Here is a 21,111-nt window from a genome sequence, read left to right on the forward strand (position 1 = left end):
TCCCAAATCATACTTATTTTGCATAGGAGATACCATGGTCATGAAGATTGTTCTCCCAGGGTGAGGTTCATTCATTGCATTCTGGGTATGCTGACCCCTGTGATTTCCCCAAATGTGGGAAACTCGACTGCATTATTTGTGGTAGTGGGGGACTGTGTTTGTGCTTTCCTCTGGTCAGCTCTGGTAAAAGTCAGATTTCTTTGTCTCAGATCTTCCTCTAGCCTTGTTCTTCTTTCGAGAGTTCCCTTGTGCTGCCTCAGTTGGATCTCTTTCACTTGACAGGGGGGTGCCCGAGCAGCGACCCTCCCCAGCTCTAGCCCAACTCCTACTTACCTGCCAGGTGAGATACTATGATCATGAAGGTGCTTCTCCCAGGGCAAGGCTCACCCATTGCACTCTGGGTGTGCTGCTCCTGCGATTTCCCCAAATGTGGGAAACTTGACTGCATAATTTGTGTTTCCCCTGGTCGGTTCTCGTATAATTCAGATCTCTTTGTCTCAGGTCTCTCTCCAGCCTAGTTTGCTGTCTGTTTCCACTTCTCTTTTCTTGAGCCGCTCCCTTCTATGCCCTTGCGCACTATCCTTACTTCTCCCGTCTGCTTACTTTGTGCCTTCCAATGCACAATGCAAACTACAGGTAGTGCTGCAGGGCCCACACCCTTTTACTTGCCTTACAGAGCAGCTCTGGAGCTGTTACAGAGCCCAGCTACTGCAAGAAATCAGCTTGAATGCTTCAGGGGCTGAGGCATAGCCAACATGAGCCCCACACCGAAGGAGGGTGGAGGTGTTTAATGCGGACTAGGGCTCATCCAAGCGCCGCAAAAGGCCGCCATGCCCTGCACGCCCCTTTTCTCTTTTCACATGCAGACGAGGGTTGAAGCCAACTTTGACCCACTGCTTGGATGACATCACCATATGCAAATCCATCTGCTGCAGGCCTTCCCCCAGGAATGCTTGCACTAGTTGTTGCATTTGGTTTGTTGTTTGGGGGTGCTTCAGTATTAGGCAGCCTTCTGCCCTCCCATGTTCATCTGAAAATATGTGTTCTCCCTGCAGTTGTTGTCCCCAGATGAGAGTTCCCTTGTGCTGCCTCAGTTGAATCTCCTTTACTTGACAGAGATGTGCCTGAGCAGCGGCCCTCCCCAGCCCTATCCCAAATCATACTTATTTTGCATAGGCGATACCATGGTCATGAAGATTGTTTTCCCAGGGTGAGGTTCATTCATTGCATTGGGTATGCTGACCCCTGTGATTTCCCCAAATGTGGGAAACTCGACTGCATTATTTGTGGTAGTGGGGGACTGTGTTTGTGCTTTCCTCTGGTCAGCTCTGGTAAAAGTCAGATTTCTTTGTCTCGAATCTTCCTCTAGCCTTGTTCTTCTTTCGAGAGTTCCCTTGTGCTGCCTCAGTTGGATCTCCTTCACTTGACAGGGGGGTACCCGAGCAGCGACCCTCCCCAGCTCTAGCCCAAATCCTACTTACCTGCCAGGTGAGATACTATGATCATGAAGGTGCTTCTCCCAGGGCAAGGCTCACCCATTGCACTCTGGGTGTGCTGCTCCTGCGATTTCCCCAAATGTGGGAAACTTGACTGCATAATTTGAGTTTCCCCTGGTCGGCTCTCGTATAATTCAGATCTCTTTGTCTCAGGTCTCTCTCCAGCCTAGTTTTCTGTCTGTTTCCACTTCTCTTTTCTTGAGCTGCTCCCTTCTATGCCATTGGGCACTATCCTGACTTCTCCCGTCTGCTTACTTTGTGCCTTCCAATGCACAATGCAAACTACAGGTAGTGCTGCAGGGCCCACACCCTTTTACTTGCCGTACAGAGCAGCTCTAGAGCTGTTACAGTGCCCAGCTGCTGCAAGAAATCAGCTTGTATGCTTCAGGGCCTGGGGCATAGCCAACATGAGCCCCACACCGAAGGAGGGTGGAGGTGTTTAATGCGAACTAGGGGTCATCCAAGCGCCGCAAAAGGCCGCCATGCCCTGCACGCCCCTTTTCTCTTTTCATATGCAGTTGAGGGTTGAAGCCAACTTTGACCCACTGCTTGGATGACATCACCATATGCAAATCCATCTGCTGCAGGCCTTCCCCCAGGAATGCTTGCACTAGTTGTTGCATTTGGTTTGTTGTTTGGGGGTGCTTCAGTATTAGGCAGCCTTCTGCCCTCCCATGTTCATCTGAAAATATGTGTTCTCCCTGCAGTTGTTGTCCCCAGATGAGAGTTCCCTCGTGCTGCCTCAGTTGAATCTCCTTTACTTGACAGAGATGTGCCTGAGCAGCGGCCCTCCCCAGCCCTATCCCAAATCATACTTATTTTGCATAGGAGATACCATGGTCATGAAGATTGTTCTCCCAGGGTGAGGTTCATTCATTGCATTCTGGGTATGCTGTGTCACGATCCGGGTATCTGGACGCCATTTCTTACCCATCAGATGCCTCCTAAGGCTGGCTCAGCGCTCCAGGACCGGATCCCATCTGTTATCCTGATGTGTACATTCCTGTATCCTCTCCTGTCACTCTGGGACGCTGTCACAGTAAACGCCATATTACACCTGGCATGGCGTCTCCCGCGGCCTCCGCCGCCGTCCCTGAACTTCTGCATGCAGAGTGTCTGAGTGGCAATTACGTCAGCCGCGGCCTCCGCTGTGTCCGCGTGGTTGGATGTGCATCTGTCAGCCTGGCGCCTCCTGTCTCCGGTGGCCGGCGCCGCCATTACTGTTTTCATTACCACATGGATTACAAACCAAACTTCCCTCCAAGTGTCTGCATGGGCGCAGCCATCTTGGATTCTGTCAGCTGATCATTTCCACCAATCTGTTCTCAGTATTGATAATCTGCATAATTGCCTAGCCAATCCCTTCCTTGCTGCAGGTATAAATACACTGTGCCTGAGCAAGGAAGGCGTCAGTGCTTTGGTTGTCAAACCTAGTTCCTGTTTGTCTCTCTCCTGTGATTGTCTTCCAGGTTCCAGCTCCTGTCTCAAGACTTCCACCATAGAGATCCGCACCAGCATTCCACCTGCGGTGTAGCCTGACTCTCCAATCCATTGTGGATTCATCTGTTTCCAGCTACAACATTACCTGCTTCCAGCTCAGCTTCCAGCAGAGTACAGCTTCCCTTAAAGGGCCGGTGTCCTTTCTACACTTTACCACTCTCCACCGGTATTATTATTTCTCCGCTCTCAAGTTCTACATTTCAGTTCATATTTCATCGCTCCCAAGTTCATTTATTATTTAACTGGTTCCAGCCAGTATCCACTCCGTGCTAACAACAGTCTGGTTCCAGCCAGTATCCACAGCAGCTGTTTTATCTTCAGCAACCCAGCTTTTCCTGGAACACCAGCTGGCACAATCCTGGGTTATCTCCATTGCTACAGTCGGGCCTGGTAAGGACTTTCCATCTAGAAGATCATAAGAACTATCTCACACTACCAGTGCCCTGTGGCTCCTGCCATCCTGTAGTACCCAGGAACTGTATTTATTCTTTGCTGACTTTTACGTTTTCTTTTACTGCTGCTGTGTTGCGGAGTTGTCATAATAAACATCATTGACTTTTATCCAATTTGTCGTGGTCACGCCTTCGGGCAGTTATTATTCATGTTACTTACATGTCCAGGGGTCTGATACAACCTCCCAGGTTCCGGTACATCTCAGCCCCTACAACTGAGGCTGCCTCCCATCAGCTCAGGCCCTCAGTTGTGACAGTAAGCACTGACCTAATGAATCCAGCCGGAGACCAGGATCAAGCGGCCAGGCCGATGCAAGAACTGGCAGCCCGACTAGAACATCAGGAGGCTGCACAGGGCCACATCATCCGCTGTCTCCAGGATCTCTCTACTCGGCTGGATGGGATTCAGACAACTCTCCGTGGATCAGGCGCGTCTGGTGCGTCAACCACAGTGACTCCAGCTATAACCCCACCCACCTTACCAATTTCTGCTCCACGTCTTCATCTTCCAACGCCAGCAAAATTTGACGGATCTCCAAGATTCTGCAGGGGATTTCTCAACCAGTGTGAGATTCAGTTTGAGCTACAACCTGGCAATTTTCCCAGTGACCGTACAAAAATTGCCTACATTATTTCTCTTCTCAGTGGCTCAGCCCTTGATTGGGCATCACCGTTATGGGAGAGGTCCGACACCCTGCTATCTTCCTACACTGCCTTCGTGTCAACATTCAGGCGCATCTTCGACGAGCCAGGCCGGGTAACCTCAGCTTCATCCGAGATTCTCCGTTTACGCCAGGGGTCACGTACTGTAGGACAATATCTGATACAGTTCCAGATCCTGGCATCTGAACTGGCATGGAACGACGAGGCCCTGTATGCTGCATTCTGGCATGGCTTATCTGAGCGTATTAAAGATGAGTTAGCTACCAGAGACTTACCTTCTAAGTTAGATGAGCTAATCTCACTCTGCACGAAAGTTGATTTACGTTTCAGAGAGAGAGCAACTGAGCGTGGAAGATCATCTGCTCCAAAATCTTCTGCTCCTCCTCCTCGTCAACTGTCACCATCTAAAGATGAGCCCATGCAACTTGGCCGTTCCCGTTTAACTCCTGCTGAGCGCCGAAGACGTCTCTCCGAGTTTCTCTGTCTCTATTGTGCAGCTCCGTCTCACACCATTAATGCCTGTCCCAAACGTCCGGGAAACTCCAAATCCTAGCTCGCCAAGGAGAGGGCCGGCTAGGAGTAATGATCTCCTCTCCATCTCCTCAAGATTGTAATCTCCCAGTCTCGCTTCAAGTTGCTCAACGTTATCGGAACGTCATTGCTTGATTGGACGACTACGCAAATCCTGGCATGGGATTCCTCCTGTGCTGAGACATGTTTGTTTAAAGTATTGCCTCTCTGTTCTTCCTCCCCCAGGTCGTCTGATGTTCCACCTCCTCCATATCAAGATTTCACGGATGTGTTCAGTAAAGCTTCTGCTGATATCCTTCCTCCTCATAGAGAATGGGACTGTCCGATTGATCTCGTTCCAGGGAAGGTTCCACCTCGAGGCCGAACTTATCCGTTGTCTCTGCCTGAGACGCATTCTATGGAGGAATATATTAAAGAGAACCTAGCAAAGGGGTTCATTCGACCTTCTTCTTCTCCAGCCGGCGCAGGCTTCTTTTTTGTAAAAAAGAAAGATGGTGGTCTGCGGCCGTGCATCGACTACAGAGGTTTGAACGACATTACCATCAAGAACCGTTATCCTTTACCCCTGATAACTGAGCTCTTTGACAGAGTTAGCGGAGCTACCATCTTTACAAAGCTGGACTTGCGAGGTGCATACAATCTCATCCGGATCCGTGAGGGTGACGAGTGGAAGACCGCCTTTAACACCCGTGACGGACATTATGAGTACCTCGTCATGCCCTTCGGATTGAGCAATGCTCCAGCTGTCTTCCAGCATTTTGTCAATGAGATCTTCAGAGACATTCTATACCGTCATGTCGTGGTCTATCTAGACGATATCCTCATTTTTGCCAACGATTTAGAGGAACATCGTTTTTGGGTTAAAGAGGTTCTGTCCCGTCTCCGTGTCAATCATCTCTATTGTAAATTAGAAAAATGCGTCTTTGAAGTCAAGTCCATTCCGTTTCTAGGGTACATTGTGTCCGGTTCCGGACTAGAGATGGATCCTGAGAAACTACAAGCAATCCAAAATTGGCCGGTACCCTTAACCCTCAAAGGGGTCCAGAGGTTCTTAGGGTTCGCCAACTATTACCGAAAGTTTATACGAGACTTTTCCACCATTGTGGTGCCTATTACTGCTTTCACTAAGAAGGGTGCTAACCCGTCCAAGTGGTCTGAAGAAGCCATGCAAGCATTTCATCTTTTAAAACAAAGGTTCATCTCTGCGCCTGTTCTGAAACAGCCTGACATCGACTCTCCTTTCATCTTAGAGGTGGATGCCTCCTCCGTTGGAGTAGGAGCGGTGTTATCTCAGAGGGCTAAAGATGGCCATTTACACCCTTGCAGTTTCTTCTCCCGGAAGTTCTCCCCAGCTGAGCGCAACTATGCCATTGGCGACCAGGAGTTGCTAGCCATCAAGCTCGCTCTAGAAGAGTGGAGGTATCTGTTGGAGGGAGCTTCTCATTCAATCACCATACTTACAGACCACAAGAACCTTTTATACCTGAAGGGCGCACAATGTCTCAACCCTCGTCAGGCCAGATGGGCACTTTTCTTTTCCAGGTTCGACTTTAAACTCCAGTTCTGTCCGGGCTCTCAGAATCGCAAGGCCGATGCCCTTTCCCGCTCATGGGAGCAAGAAAATGAGTCAGAGTCTTCAGACAAGCATCCTATTATAAATCCATTGGCATTCTCCACGGTAGGGATGGACTCTACGCCCCCATCAGGGAAAAGTTTTGTGAAGCCGATGCTAAGGAAGAAGCTCATGCATTGGGCCCATGCTTCCCGTTTTGCCGGACATACAGGTATCCAAAAAACCCTGGAGTTTATCTCTAGGTCCTATTGGTGGCCAACTCTGAAAAAGGACGTCTTGGAGTTTATTGCATCTTGCTCAAAGTGTGCCCAACATAAAGTATCCCGCCAGTCGCCTGCGGGGCAACTGGTTCCACTATCCGTTCCCCGTCGACCATGGACCCACTTGTCGATGGATTTCATTACAGACTTACCCATGTGCAACAAGTTCAATACCATCTGGGTGGTAGTTGACCGGTTCACCAAGATGGCACACTTCATTCCTCTCACCGGTCTTCCGTCAGCTTCCAAGTTGGTTCAAGTATTCATACAAGAGATCTTCCGACTCCACGGTCTTCCTGAAGAAATTATCTCAGATCGAGGAGTTCAATTCACAGCCAAATTCTGGCGAAGTTTATGTCAAGTCCTCCAAGTCAAGCTAAAGTTTTCCACGGCTTACCATCCTCAGACCAATGGTCAAACCGAGAGGGTGAATCAGGACTTGGAGGCCTTCCTCCGCATCTATGTGTCCTCCTTTCAAGATTGAACAAGTCATCAATCCTGTTGCTTACAGACTCCAGTTGCCTCCCTTCTTAAAAATACCCAGGACATTCCATGTTTCCCTGTTGAAACCGCTGATCTTGAATCGGTTTCATTCCTCACTTCCTCCAACTCCGAAAGTCCAAACTCAACGAGGCGTTGAGTATGAAGTGGCCAAGATCCTGGACTCACGTCACCGTTACGGTCAACTACAATATCTTATTGACTGGAAGGGTTATGGTCCTGAGGAACGTTCATGGACCAATGCTTCTGATGTCCATGCTCCTGCCTTGGTCCGGAGATTCCATTCCAAGTTTCCTCAAAAGCCAAAGAAGTGTCCTGGGGCCACTCCTAAAGGGGGGGGTGCTGTCACGATCCGGGTATCTGGACGCCATTTCTTACCCATCAGATGCCTCCTAAGGCTGGCTCAGCGCTCCAGGACCGGATCCCATCTGTTATCCTGATGTGTACATTCCTGTATCCTCTCCTGTCACTCTGGGACGCTGTCACAGTAAACGCCATATTACACCTGGCATGGCGTCTCCCGCGGCCTCCGCCGCCGTCCCTGAACTTCTGCATGCAGAGTGTCTGAGTGGCGATTACGTCAGCCGCGGCCTCCGCTGTGTCCGCGTGGTTGGATGTGCATCTGTCAGCCTGGCGCCTCCTGTCTCCGGTGGCCGGCGCCGCCATTACTGTTTTCATTACCACATGGATTACAAACCAAACTTCCCTCCAAGTGTCTGCATGGGCGCAGCCATCTTGGATTCTGTCAGCTGATCATTTCCACCAATCTGTTCTCAGTATTGATAATCTGCATAATTGCCTAGCCAATCCCTTCCTTGCTGCAGGTATAAATACACTGTGCCTGAGAAAGGAAGGCGTCAGTGCTTTGGTTGTCAAACCTAGTTCCTGTTTGTCTCTCTCCTGTGATTGTCTTCCAGGTTCCAGCTCCTGTCTCAAGACTTCCACCATAGAGATCCGCACCAGCATTCCACCTGCGGTGTAGCCTGACTCTCCAATCCATTGTGGATTCATCTGTTTCCAGCTACAACATTACCTGCTTCCAGCTCAGCTTCCAGCAGAGTACAGCTTCCCTTAAAGGGCCGGTGTCCTTTCTACACTTTACCACTCTCCACCGGTATTATTATTTCTCCGCTCTCAAGTTCTACATTTCAGTTCATATTTCATCGCTCCCAAGTTCATTTATTATTTAACTGGTTCCAGCCAGTATCCACTCCGTGCTAACAACAGTCTGGTTCCAGCCAGTATCCACAGCAGCTGTTTTATCTTCAGCAACCCAGCTTTTCCTGGAACACCAGCTGGCACAATCCTGGGTTATCTCCATTGCTACAGTCGGGCCTGGTAAGGACTTTCCATCTAGAAGATCATAAGAACTATCTCACACTACCAGTGCCCTGTGGCTCCTGCCATCCTGTAGTACCCAGGAACTGTATTTATTCTTTGCTGACTTTTACGTTTTCTTTTACTGCTGCTGTGTTGCGGAGTTGTCATAATAAACATCATTGACTTTTATCCAAGTTGTCGTGGTCACGCCTTCGGGCAGTTATTATTCATGTTACTTACATGTCCAGGGGTCTGATACAACCTCCCAGGTTCCGGTACATCTCAGCCCCTACAACTGAGGCTGCCTCCCATCAGCTCAGGCCCTCAGTTGTGACAGTAAGCACTGACCTAATGAATCCAGCCGGAGACCAGGATCAAGCGGCCAGGCCGATGCAAGAACTGGCAGCCCGACTAGAACATCAGGAGGCTGCACAGGGCCACATCATCCGCTGTCTCCAGGATCTCTCTACTCGGCTGGATGGGATTCAGACAACTCTCCGTGGATCAGGCGCGTCTGGTGCGTCAACCACAGTGACTCCAGCTATAACCCCACCCACCTTACCAATTTCTGCTCCACGTCTTCATCTTCCAACGCCAGCAAAATTTGACGGATCTCCAAGATTCTGCAGGGGATTTCTCAACCAGTGTGAGATTCAGTTTGAGCTACAACCTGGCAATTTTCCCAGTGACCGTACAAAAATTGCCTACATTATTTCTCTTCTCAGTGGCTCAGCCCTTGATTGGGCATCACCGTTATGGGAGAGGTCCGACACCCTGCTATCTTCCTACACTGCCTTCGTGTCAACATTCAGGCGCATCTTCGACGAACCAGGCCGGGTAACCTCAGCTTCATCCGAGATTCTCCGTTTACGCCAGGGGTCACGTACTGTAGGACAATATCTGATACAGTTCCAGATCCTGGCATCTGAACTGGCATGGAACGACGAGGCCCTGTATGCTGCATTCTGGCATGGCTTATCTGAGCGTATTAAAGATGAGTTAGCTACCAGAGACTTACCTTCTAAGTTAGATGAGCTAATCTCACTCTGCACGAAAGTTGATTTACGTTTCAGAGAGAGAGCAACTGAGCGTGGAAGATCATCTGCTCCAAAATCTTCTGCTCCTCCTCCTCGTCAACTGTCACCATCTAAAGATGAGCCCATGCAACTTGGCCGTTCCCGTTTAACTCCTGCTGAGCGCCGAAGACGTCTCTCCGAGTTTCTCTGTCTCTATTGTGCAGCTCCGTCTCACACCATTAATGCCTGTCCCAAACGTCCGGGAAACTCCAAATCCTAGCTCGCCAAGGAGAGGGCCGGCTAGGAGTAATGATCTCCTCTCCATCTCCTCAAGATTGTAATCTCCCAGTCTCGCTTCAAGTTGCTCAACGTTATCGGAACGTCATTGCCCTCCTTGATTCCGGAGCAGCTGGGAACTTTATTACCGAAGCCTATGTTAAACGGTGGTCCCTACCCACCGAGAGACTTCCTTCGTCCATTTCTTTAACTGCCGTGGATGGCAGCAAAATTTTTGATGCAGTTATTTCTTTAAGGACTCTACCAGTTCGTCTGAGAGTGGGAGTTCTTCATTACGAACTTATTTCTTTTTTAGTGATTCCAAGAGCCACACATCCTGTGGTCCTGGGCCTTCCATGGCTCCGTCTTCACAATCCTACAATTGATTGGACGACTACGCAAATCCTGGCATGGGGTTCCTCCTGTGCTGAGACATGTTTGTTTAAAGTATTGCCTGTCTGTTCTTCCTCCCCCAGGTCGTCTGATGTTCCACCTCCTCCATATCAAGATTTCACGGATGTGTTCAGTAAAGCTTCTGCTGATATCCTTCCTCCTCATAGAGAATGGGACTGTCCGATTGATCTCGTTCCAGGGAAGGTTCCACCTCGAGGCCGAACTTATCCGTTGTCTCTGCCTGAGACGCATTCTATGGAGGAATATATTAAAGAGAACCTAGCAAAGGGGTTCATTCGACCTTCTTCTTCTCCAGCCGGCGCAGGCTTCTTTTTTGTAAAAAAGAAAGATGGTGGTCTGCGGCCGTGCATCGACTACAGAGGTTTGAACGACATTACCATCAAGAACCGTTATCCTTTACCCCTGATTACTGAGCTCTTTGACAGAGTTAGCGGAGCTACCATCTTTACAAAGCTGGACTTGCGAGGTGCATACAATCTCATCCGGATCCGTGAGGGTGACGAGTGGAAGACCGCCTTTAACACCCGTGACGGACATTATGAGTACCTCGTCATGCCCTTCGGATTGAGCAATGCTCCAGCTGTCTTCCAGCATTTTGTCAATGAGATCTTCAGAGACATTCTATACCGTCATGTCGTGGTCTATCTAGACGATATCCTCATTTTTGCCAACGATTTAGAGGAACATCGTTTTTGGGTTAAAGAGGTTCTGTCCCGTCTCCGTGTCAATCATCTCTATTGTAAATTAGAAAAATGCGTCTTTGAAGTCAAGTCCATTCCGTTTCTAGGGTACATTGTGTCCGGTTCCGGACTAGAGATGGATCCTGAGAAACTACAAGCAATCCAAAATTGGCCGGTACCCTTAACCCTCAAAGGGGTCCAGAGGTTCTTAGGGTTCGCCAACTATTACCGAAAGTTTATACGAGACTTTTCCACCATTGTGGTGCCTATTACTGCTTTCACTAAGAAGGGTGCTAACCCGTCCAAGTGGTCTGAAGAAGCCATGCAAGCAATTCATCTTTTAAAACAAAGGTTCATCTCTGCGCCTGTTCTGAAACAGCCTGACATCGACTCTCCTTTCATCTTAGAGGTGGATGCCTCCTCCGTTGGAGTAGGAGCGGTGTTATCTCAGAGGGCTAAAGATGGCCATTTACACCCTTGCAGTTTCTTCTCCCGGAAGTTCTCCCCAGCTGAGCGCAACTATGCCATTGGCGACCAGGAGTTGCTAGCCATCAAGCTCGCTCTAGAAGAGTGGAGGTATCTGTTGGAGGGAGCTTCTCATTCAATCACCATACTTACAGACCACAAGAACCTTTTATACCTGAAGGGCGCACAATGTCTCAACCCTCGTCAGGCCAGATGGGCACTTTTCTTTTCCAGGTTCGACTTTAAACTCCAGTTCTGTCCGGGCTCTCAGAATCGCAAGGCCGATGCCCTTTCCCGCTCATGGGAGCAAGAAAATGAGTCAGAGTCTTCAGACAAGCATCCTATTATAAATCCATTGGCATTCTCCACGGTAGGGATGGACTCTACGCCCCCATCAGGGAAAAGTTTTGTGAAGCCGATGCTAAGGAAGAAGCTCATGCATTGGGCCCATGCTTCCCGTTTTGCCGGACATACAGGTATCCAAAAAACCCTGGAGTTTATATCTAGGTCCTATTGGTGGCCAACTCTGAAAAAGGACGTCTTGGAGTTTATTGCATCTTGCTCAAAGTGTGCCCAACATAAAGTATCCCGCCAGTCGCCTGCGGGGCAACTGGTTCCACTATCCGTTCCCCGTCGACCATGGACCCACTTGTCGATGGATTTCATTACAGACTTACCCATGTGCAACAAGTTCAATACCATCTGGGTGGTAGTTGACCGGTTCACCAAGATGGCACACTTCATTCCTCTCACCGGTCTTCCGTCAGCTTCCAAGTTGGTTCAAGTATTCATACAAGAGATCTTCCGACTCCACGGTCTTCCTGAAGAAATTATCTCAGATCGAGGAGTTCAATTCACAGCCAAATTCTGGCGAAGTTTATGTCAAGTCCTCCAAGTCAAGCTAAAGTTTTCCACGGCTTACCATCCTCAGACCAATGGTCAAACCGAGAGGGTGAATCAGGACTTGGAGGCCTTCCTCCGCATCTATGTGTCCTCCTTTCAAGATTGAACAAGTCATCAATCCTGTTGCTTACAGACTCCAGTTGCCTCCCTTCTTAAAAATACCCAGGACATTCCATGTTTCCCTGTTGAAACCGCTGATCTTGAATCGGTTTCATTCCTCACTTCCTCCAACTCCGAAAGTCCAAACTCAACGAGGCGTTGAGTATGAAGTGGCCAAGATCCTGGACTCACGTCACCGTTACGGTCAACTACAATATCTTATTGACTGGAAGGGTTATGGTCCTGAGGAACGTTCATGGACCAATGCTTCTGATGTCCATGCTCCTGCCTTGGTCCGGAGATTCCATTCCAAGTTTCCTCAAAAGCCAAAGAAGTGTCCTGGGGCCACTCCTAAAGGGGGGGGTGCTGTCACGATCCGGGTATCTGGACGCCATTTCTTACCCATCAGATGCCTCCTAAGGCTGGCTCAGCGCTCCAGGACCGGATCCCATCTGTTATCCTGATGTGTACATTCCTGTATCCTCTCCTGTCACTCTGGGACGCTGTCACAGTAAACGCCATATTACACCTGGCATGGCGTCTCCCGCGGCCTCCGCCGCCGTCCCTGAACTTCTGCATGCAGAGTGTCTGAGTGGCGATTACGTCAGCCGCGGCCTCCGCTGTGTCCGCGTGGTTGGATGTGCATCTGTCAGCCTGGCGCCTCCTGTCTCCGGTGGCCGGCGCCGCCATTACTGTTTTCATTACCACATGGATTACAAACCAAACTTCCCTCCAAGTGTCTGCATGGGCGCAGCCATCTTGGATTCTGTCAGCTGATCATTTCCACCAATCTGTTCTCAGTATTGATAATCTGCATAATTGCCTAGCCAATCCCTTCCTTGCTGCAGGTATAAATACACTGTGCCTGAGCAAGGAAGGCGTCAGTGCTTTGGTTGTCAAACCTAGTTCCTGTTTGTCTCTCTCCTGTGATTGTCTTCCAGGTTCCAGCTCCTGTCTCAAGACTTCCACCATAGAGATCCGCACCAGCATTCCACCTGCGGTGTAGCCTGACTCTCCAATCCATTGTGGATTCATCTGTTTCCAGCTACAACATTACCTGCTTCCAGCTCAGCTTCCAGCAGAGTACAGCTTCCCTTAAAGGGCCGGTGTCCTTTCTACACTTTACCACTCTCCACCGGTATTATTATTTCTCCGCTCTCAAGTTCTACATTTCAGTTCATATTTCATCGCTCCCAAGTTCATTTATTATTTAACTGGTTCCAGCCAGTATCCACTCCGTGCTAACAACAGTCTGGTTCCAGCCAGTATCCACAGCAGCTGTTTTATCTTCAGCAACCCAGCTTTTCCTGGAACACCAGCTGGCACAATCCTGGGTTATCTCCATTGCTACAGTCGGGCCTAGTAAGGACTTTCCATCTAGAAGATCATAAGAACTATCTCACACTACCAGTGCCCTGTGGCTCCTGCCATCCTGTAGTACCCAGGAACTGTATTTATTCTTTGCTGACTTTTACGTTTTCTTTTACTGCTGCTGTGTTGCGGAGTTGTCATAATAAACATCATTGACTTTTATCCAAGTTGTCGTGGTCACGCCTTCGGGCAGTTATTATTCTTGTTACTTACATGTCCAGGGGTCTGATACAACCTCCCAGGTTCCGGTACATCTCAGCCCCTACAACTGAGGCTGCCTCCCGTCAGCTCAGGCCCTCAGTTGTGACAGTAAGCACTGACCTAATGAATCCAGCCGGAGACCAGGATCAAGCGGCCAGGCCGATGCAAGAACTGGCAGCCCGACTAGAACATCAGGAGGCTGCACAGGGCCACATCATCCGCTGTCTCCAGGATCTCTCTACTCGGCTGGATGGGATTCTGACAACTCTCCGTGGATCAGGCGCGTCTGGTGCGTCAACCACAGTGACTCCAGCTATAACCCCACCCACCTTACCCATTTCTGCTCCACGTCTTCATCTTCCAACGCCAGCAAAATTTGACGGATCTCCAAGATTCTGCAGGGGATTTCTCAACCAGTGTGAGATTCAGTTTGAGCTACAACCTGGCAATTTTCCCAGTGACCGTACAAAAATTGCCTACATTATTTCTCTTCTCAGTGGCTCAGCCCTTGATTGGGCATCACCGTTATGGGAGAGGTCCGACACCCTGCTATCTTCCTACACTGCCTTCGTGTCAACATTCAGGCGCATCTTCGACGAGCCAGGCCGGGTAACCTCAGCTTCATCCGAGATTCTCCGTTTACGCCAGGGGTCACGTACTGTAGGACAATATCTGATATAGTTCCAGATCCTGGCATCCGAACTGGCATGGAACGACGAGGCCCTGTATGCTGCATTCTGGCATGGCTTATCTGAGCGTAATAAAGATGAGTTAGCTACCAGAGACTTACCTTCTAAGTTAGATGAGCTAATCTCACTCTGCACGAAAGTTGATTTACGTTTCAGAGAGAGAGCAACTGAGCGTGGAAGATCATCTGCTCCAAAATCTTCTGCTCCTCCTCCTCGTCAACTGTCACCATCTAAAGATGAGCCCATGCAACTTGGCCGTTCCCGTTTAACTCCTGCTGAGCGCCGAAGACGTCTCTCCGAGTTTCTCTGTCTCTATTGTGCAGCTCCGTCTCACACCATTAATGCCTGTCCCAAACGTCCGGGAAACTCCAAATCCTAGCTCGCCAAGGAGAGGGCCGGCTAGGAGTAATGATCTCCTCTCCATCTCCTCAAGATTGTAATCTCCCAGTCTCGCTTCAAGTTGCTCAACGTTATCGGAACGTCATTGCCCTCCTTGATTCCGGAGCAGCTGGGAACTTTATTACCGAAGCCTATGTTAAACGGTGGTCCCTACCCACCGAGAGACTTCCTTCGTCCATTTCTTTAACTGCCGTGGATGGCAGCAAAATTTTTGATGCAGTTATTTCTTTAAGGACTCTACCAGTTCGTCTGAGAGTGGGAGTTCTTCATTCCGAACTTATTTCTTTTTTAGTGATTCCAAGAGCCACACATCCTGTGGTCCTGGGCCTTCCATGGCTCCGTCTTCACAATCCTACAATTGATTGGACGACTACGCAAATCCTGGCATGGGGTTCCTCCTGTGCTGAGACATGTTTGTTTAAAGTATTGCCTGTCTGTTCTTCCTCCCCCAGGTCGTTTGATGTTCCACCTCCTCCATATCAAGATTTCACGGATGTGTTCAGTAAAGCTTCTGCTGATATCCTTCCTCCTCATAGAGAATGGGACTGTCCGATTGATCTCGTTCCAGGGAAGGTTCCACCTCGAGGCCGAACTTATCCGTTGTCTCTGCCTGAGACGCATTCTATGGAGGAATATATTAAAGAGAACCTAGCAAAGGGGTTCATTCGACCTTCTTCTTCTCCAGCCGGCGCAGGCTTCTTTTTTGTAAAAAAGAAAGATGGTGGTCTGCGGCCGTGCATCGACTACAGAGGTTTGAACGACATTACCATCAAGAACCGTTATCCTTTACCCCTGATTACTGAGCTCTTTGACAGAGTTAGCGGAGCTACCATCTTTACAAAGCTGGACTTGCGAGGTGCATACAATCTCATCCGGATCTGTGAGGGTGACGAGTGGAAGACCGCCTTTAACACCCGTGACGGACATTATGAGTACCTCGTCATGCCCTTCGGATTGAGCAATGCTCCAGCTGTCTTCCAGCATTTTGTCAATGAGATCTTCAGAGACATTCTATACTGTCATGTCGTGGTCTATCTAGACGATATCCTCATTTTTGCCAACGATTTAGAGGAACATCGTTTTTGGGTTAAAGAGGTTCTGTCCCGTCTCCGTGTCAATCATCTCTATTGTAAATTAGAAAAATGCGTCTTTGAAGTCAAGTCCATTCCGTTTCTAGGGTACATTGTGTCCGGTTCCGGACTAGAGATGGATCCTGAGAAACTACAAGCAATCCAAAATTGGCCGGTACCCTTAACCCTCAAAGGGGTCCAGAGGTTCTTAGGGTTCGCCAACTATTACCGAAAGTTTATACGAGACTTTTCCACCATTGTGGCGCCTATTACTGCTTTCACTAAGAAGGGTGCTAACCCGTCCAAGTGGTCTGAAGAAGCCATGCAAGCATTTCATCTTTTAAAACAAAGGTTCATCTCTGCGCCTGTTCTGAAACAGCCTGACATCGACTCTCCTTTCATCTTAGAGGTGGATGCCTCCTCCGTTGGAGTAGGAGCGGTGTTATCTCAGAGGGCTAAAGATGGCCATTTACACCCTTGCAGTTTCTTCTCCCGGAAGTTCTCCCCAGCTGAGCGCAACTATGCCATTGGCGACCAGGAGTTGCTAGCCATCAAGCTCGCTCTAGAAGAGTGGAGGTATCTGTTGGAGGGAGCTTCTCATTCAATCACCATACTTACAGACCACAAGAACCTTTTATACCTGAAGGGCGCACAATGTCTCAACCCTCGTCAGGCCAGATGGGCACTTTTCTTTTCCAGGTTCGACTTTAAACTCCAGTTCTGTCCGGGCTCTCAGAATCGCAAGGCCGATGCCCTTTCCCGCTCATGGGAGCAAGAAAATGAGTCAGAGTCTTCAGACAAGCATCCTATTATAAATCCGTTGGCATTCTCCACGGTAGGGATGGACTCTACGCCCCCATCAGGGAAAAGTTTTGTGAAGCCGATGCTAAGGAAGAAGCTCATGCATTGGGCCCATGCTTCCCGTTTTGCCGGACATACAGGTATCTAAAAAACCCTGGAGTTTATCTCTAGGTCCTATTGGTGGCCAACTCTGAAAAAGGACGTCTTGGAGTTTATTGCATCTTGCCCAAAGTGTGCCCAACATAAAGTATCCCGCCAGTCGCCTGCGGGGCAACTGGTTCCACTATCCGTTCCCCGTCGACCATGGACCCACTTGTCGATGGATTTCATTACAGACTTACCCATGTGCAACAAGTTCAATACCATCTGGGTGGTAGTTGACCGGTTCACCAAGATGGCACACTTCATTCCTCTCACCGGTCTTCCGTCAGCTTCCAAGTTGGTTCAAGTATTCATACAAGAGATCTTCCGACTCCACGGTCTTCCTGAAGAAATTATCTCAGATCGAGGAGTTCAATTCACAGCCAAATTCTGGCGAAGTTTATGTCAAGTCCTCCAAGTCAAGCTAAAGTTTTCCACGGCTTACCATCCTCAGACCAATGGTCAAACCGAGAGGGTGAATCAGGACTTGGAGGCCTTCCTCCGCATCTATGTGTCCTCCTTTCAAGATTGAACAAGTCATCAATCCTGTTGCTTACAGACTCCAGTTGCCTCCCTTCTTAAAAATACCCAGGACATTCCATGTTTCCCTGTTGAAACCGCTGATCTTGAATCGGTTTCATTCCTCACTTCCTCCAACTCCGAAAGTCCAAACTCAACGAGGCGTTGAGTATGAAGTGGCCAAGATCCTGGACTCACGTCACCGTTACGGTCAACTACAATATCTTATTGACTGGAAGGGTTATGGTCCTGAGGAACGTTCATGGACCAATGCTTCTGATGTCCATGCTCCTGCCTTGGTCCGGAGATTCCATTCCAAGTTTCCTCAAAAGCCAAAGAAGTGTCCTGGGGCCACTCCTAAAGGGGGGGGTGCTGTCACGATCCGGGTATCTGGACGCCATTTCTTACCCATCAGATGCCTCCTAAGGCTGGCTCAGCGCTCCAGGACCGAATCCCATCTGTTATCCTGATTTGTACATTCCTGTATCCTCTCCTGTCACTCTGGGACGCTGTCACAGTAAACGCCATATTACACCTGGCATGGCGTCTCCCGCGGCCTCCGCCGCCGTCCCTGAACTTCTGCATGCAGATTGTCTGAGTGGCGATTACGTCAGCCGCGGCCTCCGCTGTGTCCGCGTGGTTGGATGTGCATCTGTCAGCCTGGCGCCTCCTGTCTCCGGTGGCCGGCGCCGCCATTACTGTTTTCATTACCACATGGATTACAAACCAAACTTCCCTCCAAGTGTCTGCATGGGCGCAGCCATCTTGGATTCTGTCAGCTGATCATTTCCACCAATCTGTTCTCAGTATTGATAATCTGCATAATTGCCTAGCCAATCCCTTCCTTGCTGCAGGTATAAATACACTGTGCCTGAGCAAGGAAGGCGTCAGTGCTTTGGTTGTCAAACCTAGTTCCTGTTTGTCTCTCTCCTGTGATTGTCTTCCAGGTTCCAGCTCCTGTCTCAAGACTTCCACCATAGAGATCCGCACCAGCATTCCACCTGCGGTGTAGCCTGACTCTCCAATCCATTGTGGATTCATCTGTTTCCAGCTACAACATTACCTGCTTCCAGCTCAGCTTCCAGCAGAGTACAGCTTCCCTTAAAGGGCCGGTGTCCTTTCTACACTTTACCACTCTCCACCGGTATTATTATTTCTCCGCTCTCAAGTTCTACATTTCAGTTCATATTTCATCGCTCCCAAGTTCATTTATTATTTAACTGGTTCCAGCCAGTATCCACTCCGTGCTAACAACAGTCTGGTTCCAGCCAGTATCCACAGCAGCTGTTCTATCTTCAGCAACCCAGCTTTTCCTGGAACACCAGCTGGCACAATCCTGGGTTATCTCCATTGCTACAGTCGGGCCTGGTAAGGACTTTCCATCTAGAAGATCATAAGAACTATCTCACACTACCAGTGCCCTGTGGCTCCTGCCATCCTGTAGTACCCAGGAACTGTATTTATTCTTTGCTGACTTTTACGTTTTCTTTTACTGCTGCTGTGTTGCGGAGTTGTCATAATAAACATCATTGACTTTTATCCAAGTTGTCGTGGTCACGCCTTCGGGCAGTTATTATTCATGTTACTTACATGTCCAGGGGTCTGATACAACCTCCCAGGTTCCGGTACATCTCAGCCCCTACAACTGAGGCTGCCTCCCGTCAGCTCAGGCCCTCAGTTGTGACATGCTGACCCCTGTGATTTCCCCAAATGTGGGAAACTCGACTGCATTATTTGTTGTAGTGGGGGACTGTGTTTGTGTTTTCCTCTGGTCAGCTCTGGTAAAAGTCAGATTTCTTTGTCTCAGATCTTCCTCTAGCCTTGTTCTTCTTTCGAGAGTTCCCTTGTGCTGCCTCAGTTGGATCTCCTTCACTTGACAGGGATGTGCCCGAGCAGCGACCCTCCCCAGCTCTAGCCCAACTCCTACTTACCTGCCAGGTGAGATACTATGATCATGAAGGTGCTTTTCCCAGGGCAAGGCTCACCCATTGCACTCTGGGTGTGCTGCCCCTGCGATTTCCCCAAATGTGGGAAACTTGACTGCAGAATTTGTGTTTCCCCTGGTCGGCTTTCGTATAATTCAGATCTCTTTGTCTCAGGTCTCTCTACAGCCTAGTTTGCTGTCTGTTTCCACTTCTTTTTTCTTGAGCCCCTCCCTTTTATACCCTTGTGCACTATCCTGACTTCTCCTCCTCTCTGCTTACTTTGTGCCTTCCAATGCACAATGCAAACTACAGGTAGTGCTGCAGGGCCCACACCCTTTTACTTGCCTTACAGAGCAGCTCTGGAGCTGTTACAGTGCCAAGCTGCTGCAAGAAATCAGCTTGAATGCTTCAGGGGCTGGGGCATGGCCAACATGAGACCAACACCGAAGGAGGGTGGGGGTGTTTAATGCAAACTAAGGGTCATCCAAGCGCCGCAAAAGGCCGCCATGCCCTGCACGCCCCTTTACTCTTTTCATATGCAGATGAGGGTTGAAGCCAACTTTGACCCACTGCTTGGATGACATCACCATATGCAAATCCATCTGCGGCAGGCCTTCCCCCAGGAATGCTTGCACTAGTTGTTGCATTTGGTTTGTTGTTTGGGGGTGCTTCAGTATTAGGCAGCCTTCTGCCCTCCCATGTTCATCTGAAAATATGTGTTCTCCCTGCAGTTGTTGTCCCCAGATGAGAGTTCCCTTGTGCTGCCTCAGTTGAATCTCCTTTACTTGACAGAGATGTGCCTGAGCAGCGGCCCTCCCCAGCCCTATCCCAAATCATACTTATTTTGCATAGGAGATACCATGGTCATGAAGATTATTCTCCCAGGGTGAGGTTCATTCATTGCATTCTGGGTATGCTGACCCCTGTGATTTCCCCAAATGTGGGTAACTCGACTGCATTATTTGTGGTAGTGGGGGACTGTGTTTGTGTTTTCCTCTGGTCAGCTCTGGTAAAAGTCAGATTTCTTTGTTTCAGATCTTCCTCTAGCCTTGTTCTTCTTTCGAGAGTTCCCTTGTGCTGCCTCAGTTGGATCTCCTTCACTTGACAGGGGGGTGCCCGAGCAGCGACCCTCCCCAGCTCAAGCCCAACTCCTACTTACCTGCCAGGTGAGATACTATGATCATGAAGGTGCTTCTCCCAGGGCAAGGCTCACCCATTGCACTCTGGGTGTGCTGCCCCTGCGATTTCCCCAAATGTGGGAAACTTGACTGCATAATTTGTGTTTCCCCTGGTCGGCTCTCGTATAATTCAGATCTCTTTGTCTCAGGTCTCTCTCCAGCCTAGTTTGCTGTCTGTTTCCACTTCTTTTTTCTTGAGCCCCTCCCTTTTATACCCTTGTGTACTATCCTGACTTCTCCTCCTGTCTGCTTACTTTGTGCCTTCCAATGCACAATGCAAACTACACACCCTTTTACTTGCCTTACAGAGCAGCTCTGGAGCTGTTACAGTGCCAAGCTGCTGTAAGAAATCAGCTTGAATGCTTCAGGGGCTGGGGCATTGTCAACATGAGCCCCACACAGTAGGAGGGTGGGGGTGTTTAATGCGAACTAAGGGTCATCCAAGCGCCACAAAAGGCCGCCATGCCCTGCATACCCCTTTTCTCTTTTCATATGCAGATGAGGGTTCCAGCCAACTTTGGCCCACTGCTTGGATGACATCACCGTATGCAAATCCGTCTTCTGCAGAACTTCCCCCAGGAATGCTTGTACTAGTTGTTGCATTTGGTTTGTTGTTTGGGGTGCTTCAGTATTAGGCAGCCTTCTGCCCTCCCATGTTCATCTGAAAA

At 49.3% G+C, this 21,111-nt stretch overlaps 7 non-coding genes across 7 annotated transcripts; all 7 read left to right on the forward strand.

The window, feature by feature from the left end:
• The first annotated feature begins 9 nt into the window (after positions 1-9).
• Positions 10-173, forward strand: LOC134997727 (U1 spliceosomal RNA). Its single transcript, XR_010200116.1, has one exon. It is a non-coding gene; the product is annotated as a U1 spliceosomal RNA (small nuclear RNA).
• A 152-nt stretch (positions 174-325) lies between these two features.
• On the forward strand, positions 326-488 carry LOC134997735 (U1 spliceosomal RNA). The gene has a single exon (XR_010200124.1). It is a non-coding gene; the product is annotated as a U1 spliceosomal RNA (small nuclear RNA).
• Positions 489-1,159: 671 nt separating this feature from the next.
• LOC134997728 (U1 spliceosomal RNA) lies at positions 1,160-1,321 on the forward strand. Its single transcript, XR_010200117.1, has one exon. It is a non-coding gene; the product is annotated as a U1 spliceosomal RNA (small nuclear RNA).
• Positions 1,322-1,473: 152 nt separating this feature from the next.
• Positions 1,474-1,636, forward strand: LOC134997754 (U1 spliceosomal RNA). Its single transcript, XR_010200142.1, has one exon. It is a non-coding gene; the product is annotated as a U1 spliceosomal RNA (small nuclear RNA).
• A 17,627-nt stretch (positions 1,637-19,263) lies between these two features.
• On the forward strand, positions 19,264-19,426 carry LOC134997747 (U1 spliceosomal RNA). Its single transcript, XR_010200135.1, has one exon. It is a non-coding gene; the product is annotated as a U1 spliceosomal RNA (small nuclear RNA).
• A 674-nt stretch (positions 19,427-20,100) lies between these two features.
• On the forward strand, positions 20,101-20,264 carry LOC134997726 (U1 spliceosomal RNA). The gene has a single exon (XR_010200115.1). It is a non-coding gene; the product is annotated as a U1 spliceosomal RNA (small nuclear RNA).
• Positions 20,265-20,416: 152 nt separating this feature from the next.
• LOC134997739 (U1 spliceosomal RNA) lies at positions 20,417-20,579 on the forward strand. The gene has a single exon (XR_010200128.1). It is a non-coding gene; the product is annotated as a U1 spliceosomal RNA (small nuclear RNA).
• The last annotated feature ends 532 nt before the right edge of the window (positions 20,580-21,111 follow it).

This window comes from Pseudophryne corroboree, unplaced genomic scaffold (genome assembly GCF_028390025.1).
Source record: "Pseudophryne corroboree isolate aPseCor3 unplaced genomic scaffold, aPseCor3.hap2 scaffold_1462, whole genome shotgun sequence".
Classification (NCBI taxonomy): Eukaryota; Metazoa; Chordata; class Amphibia; order Anura; family Myobatrachidae; genus Pseudophryne; species Pseudophryne corroboree.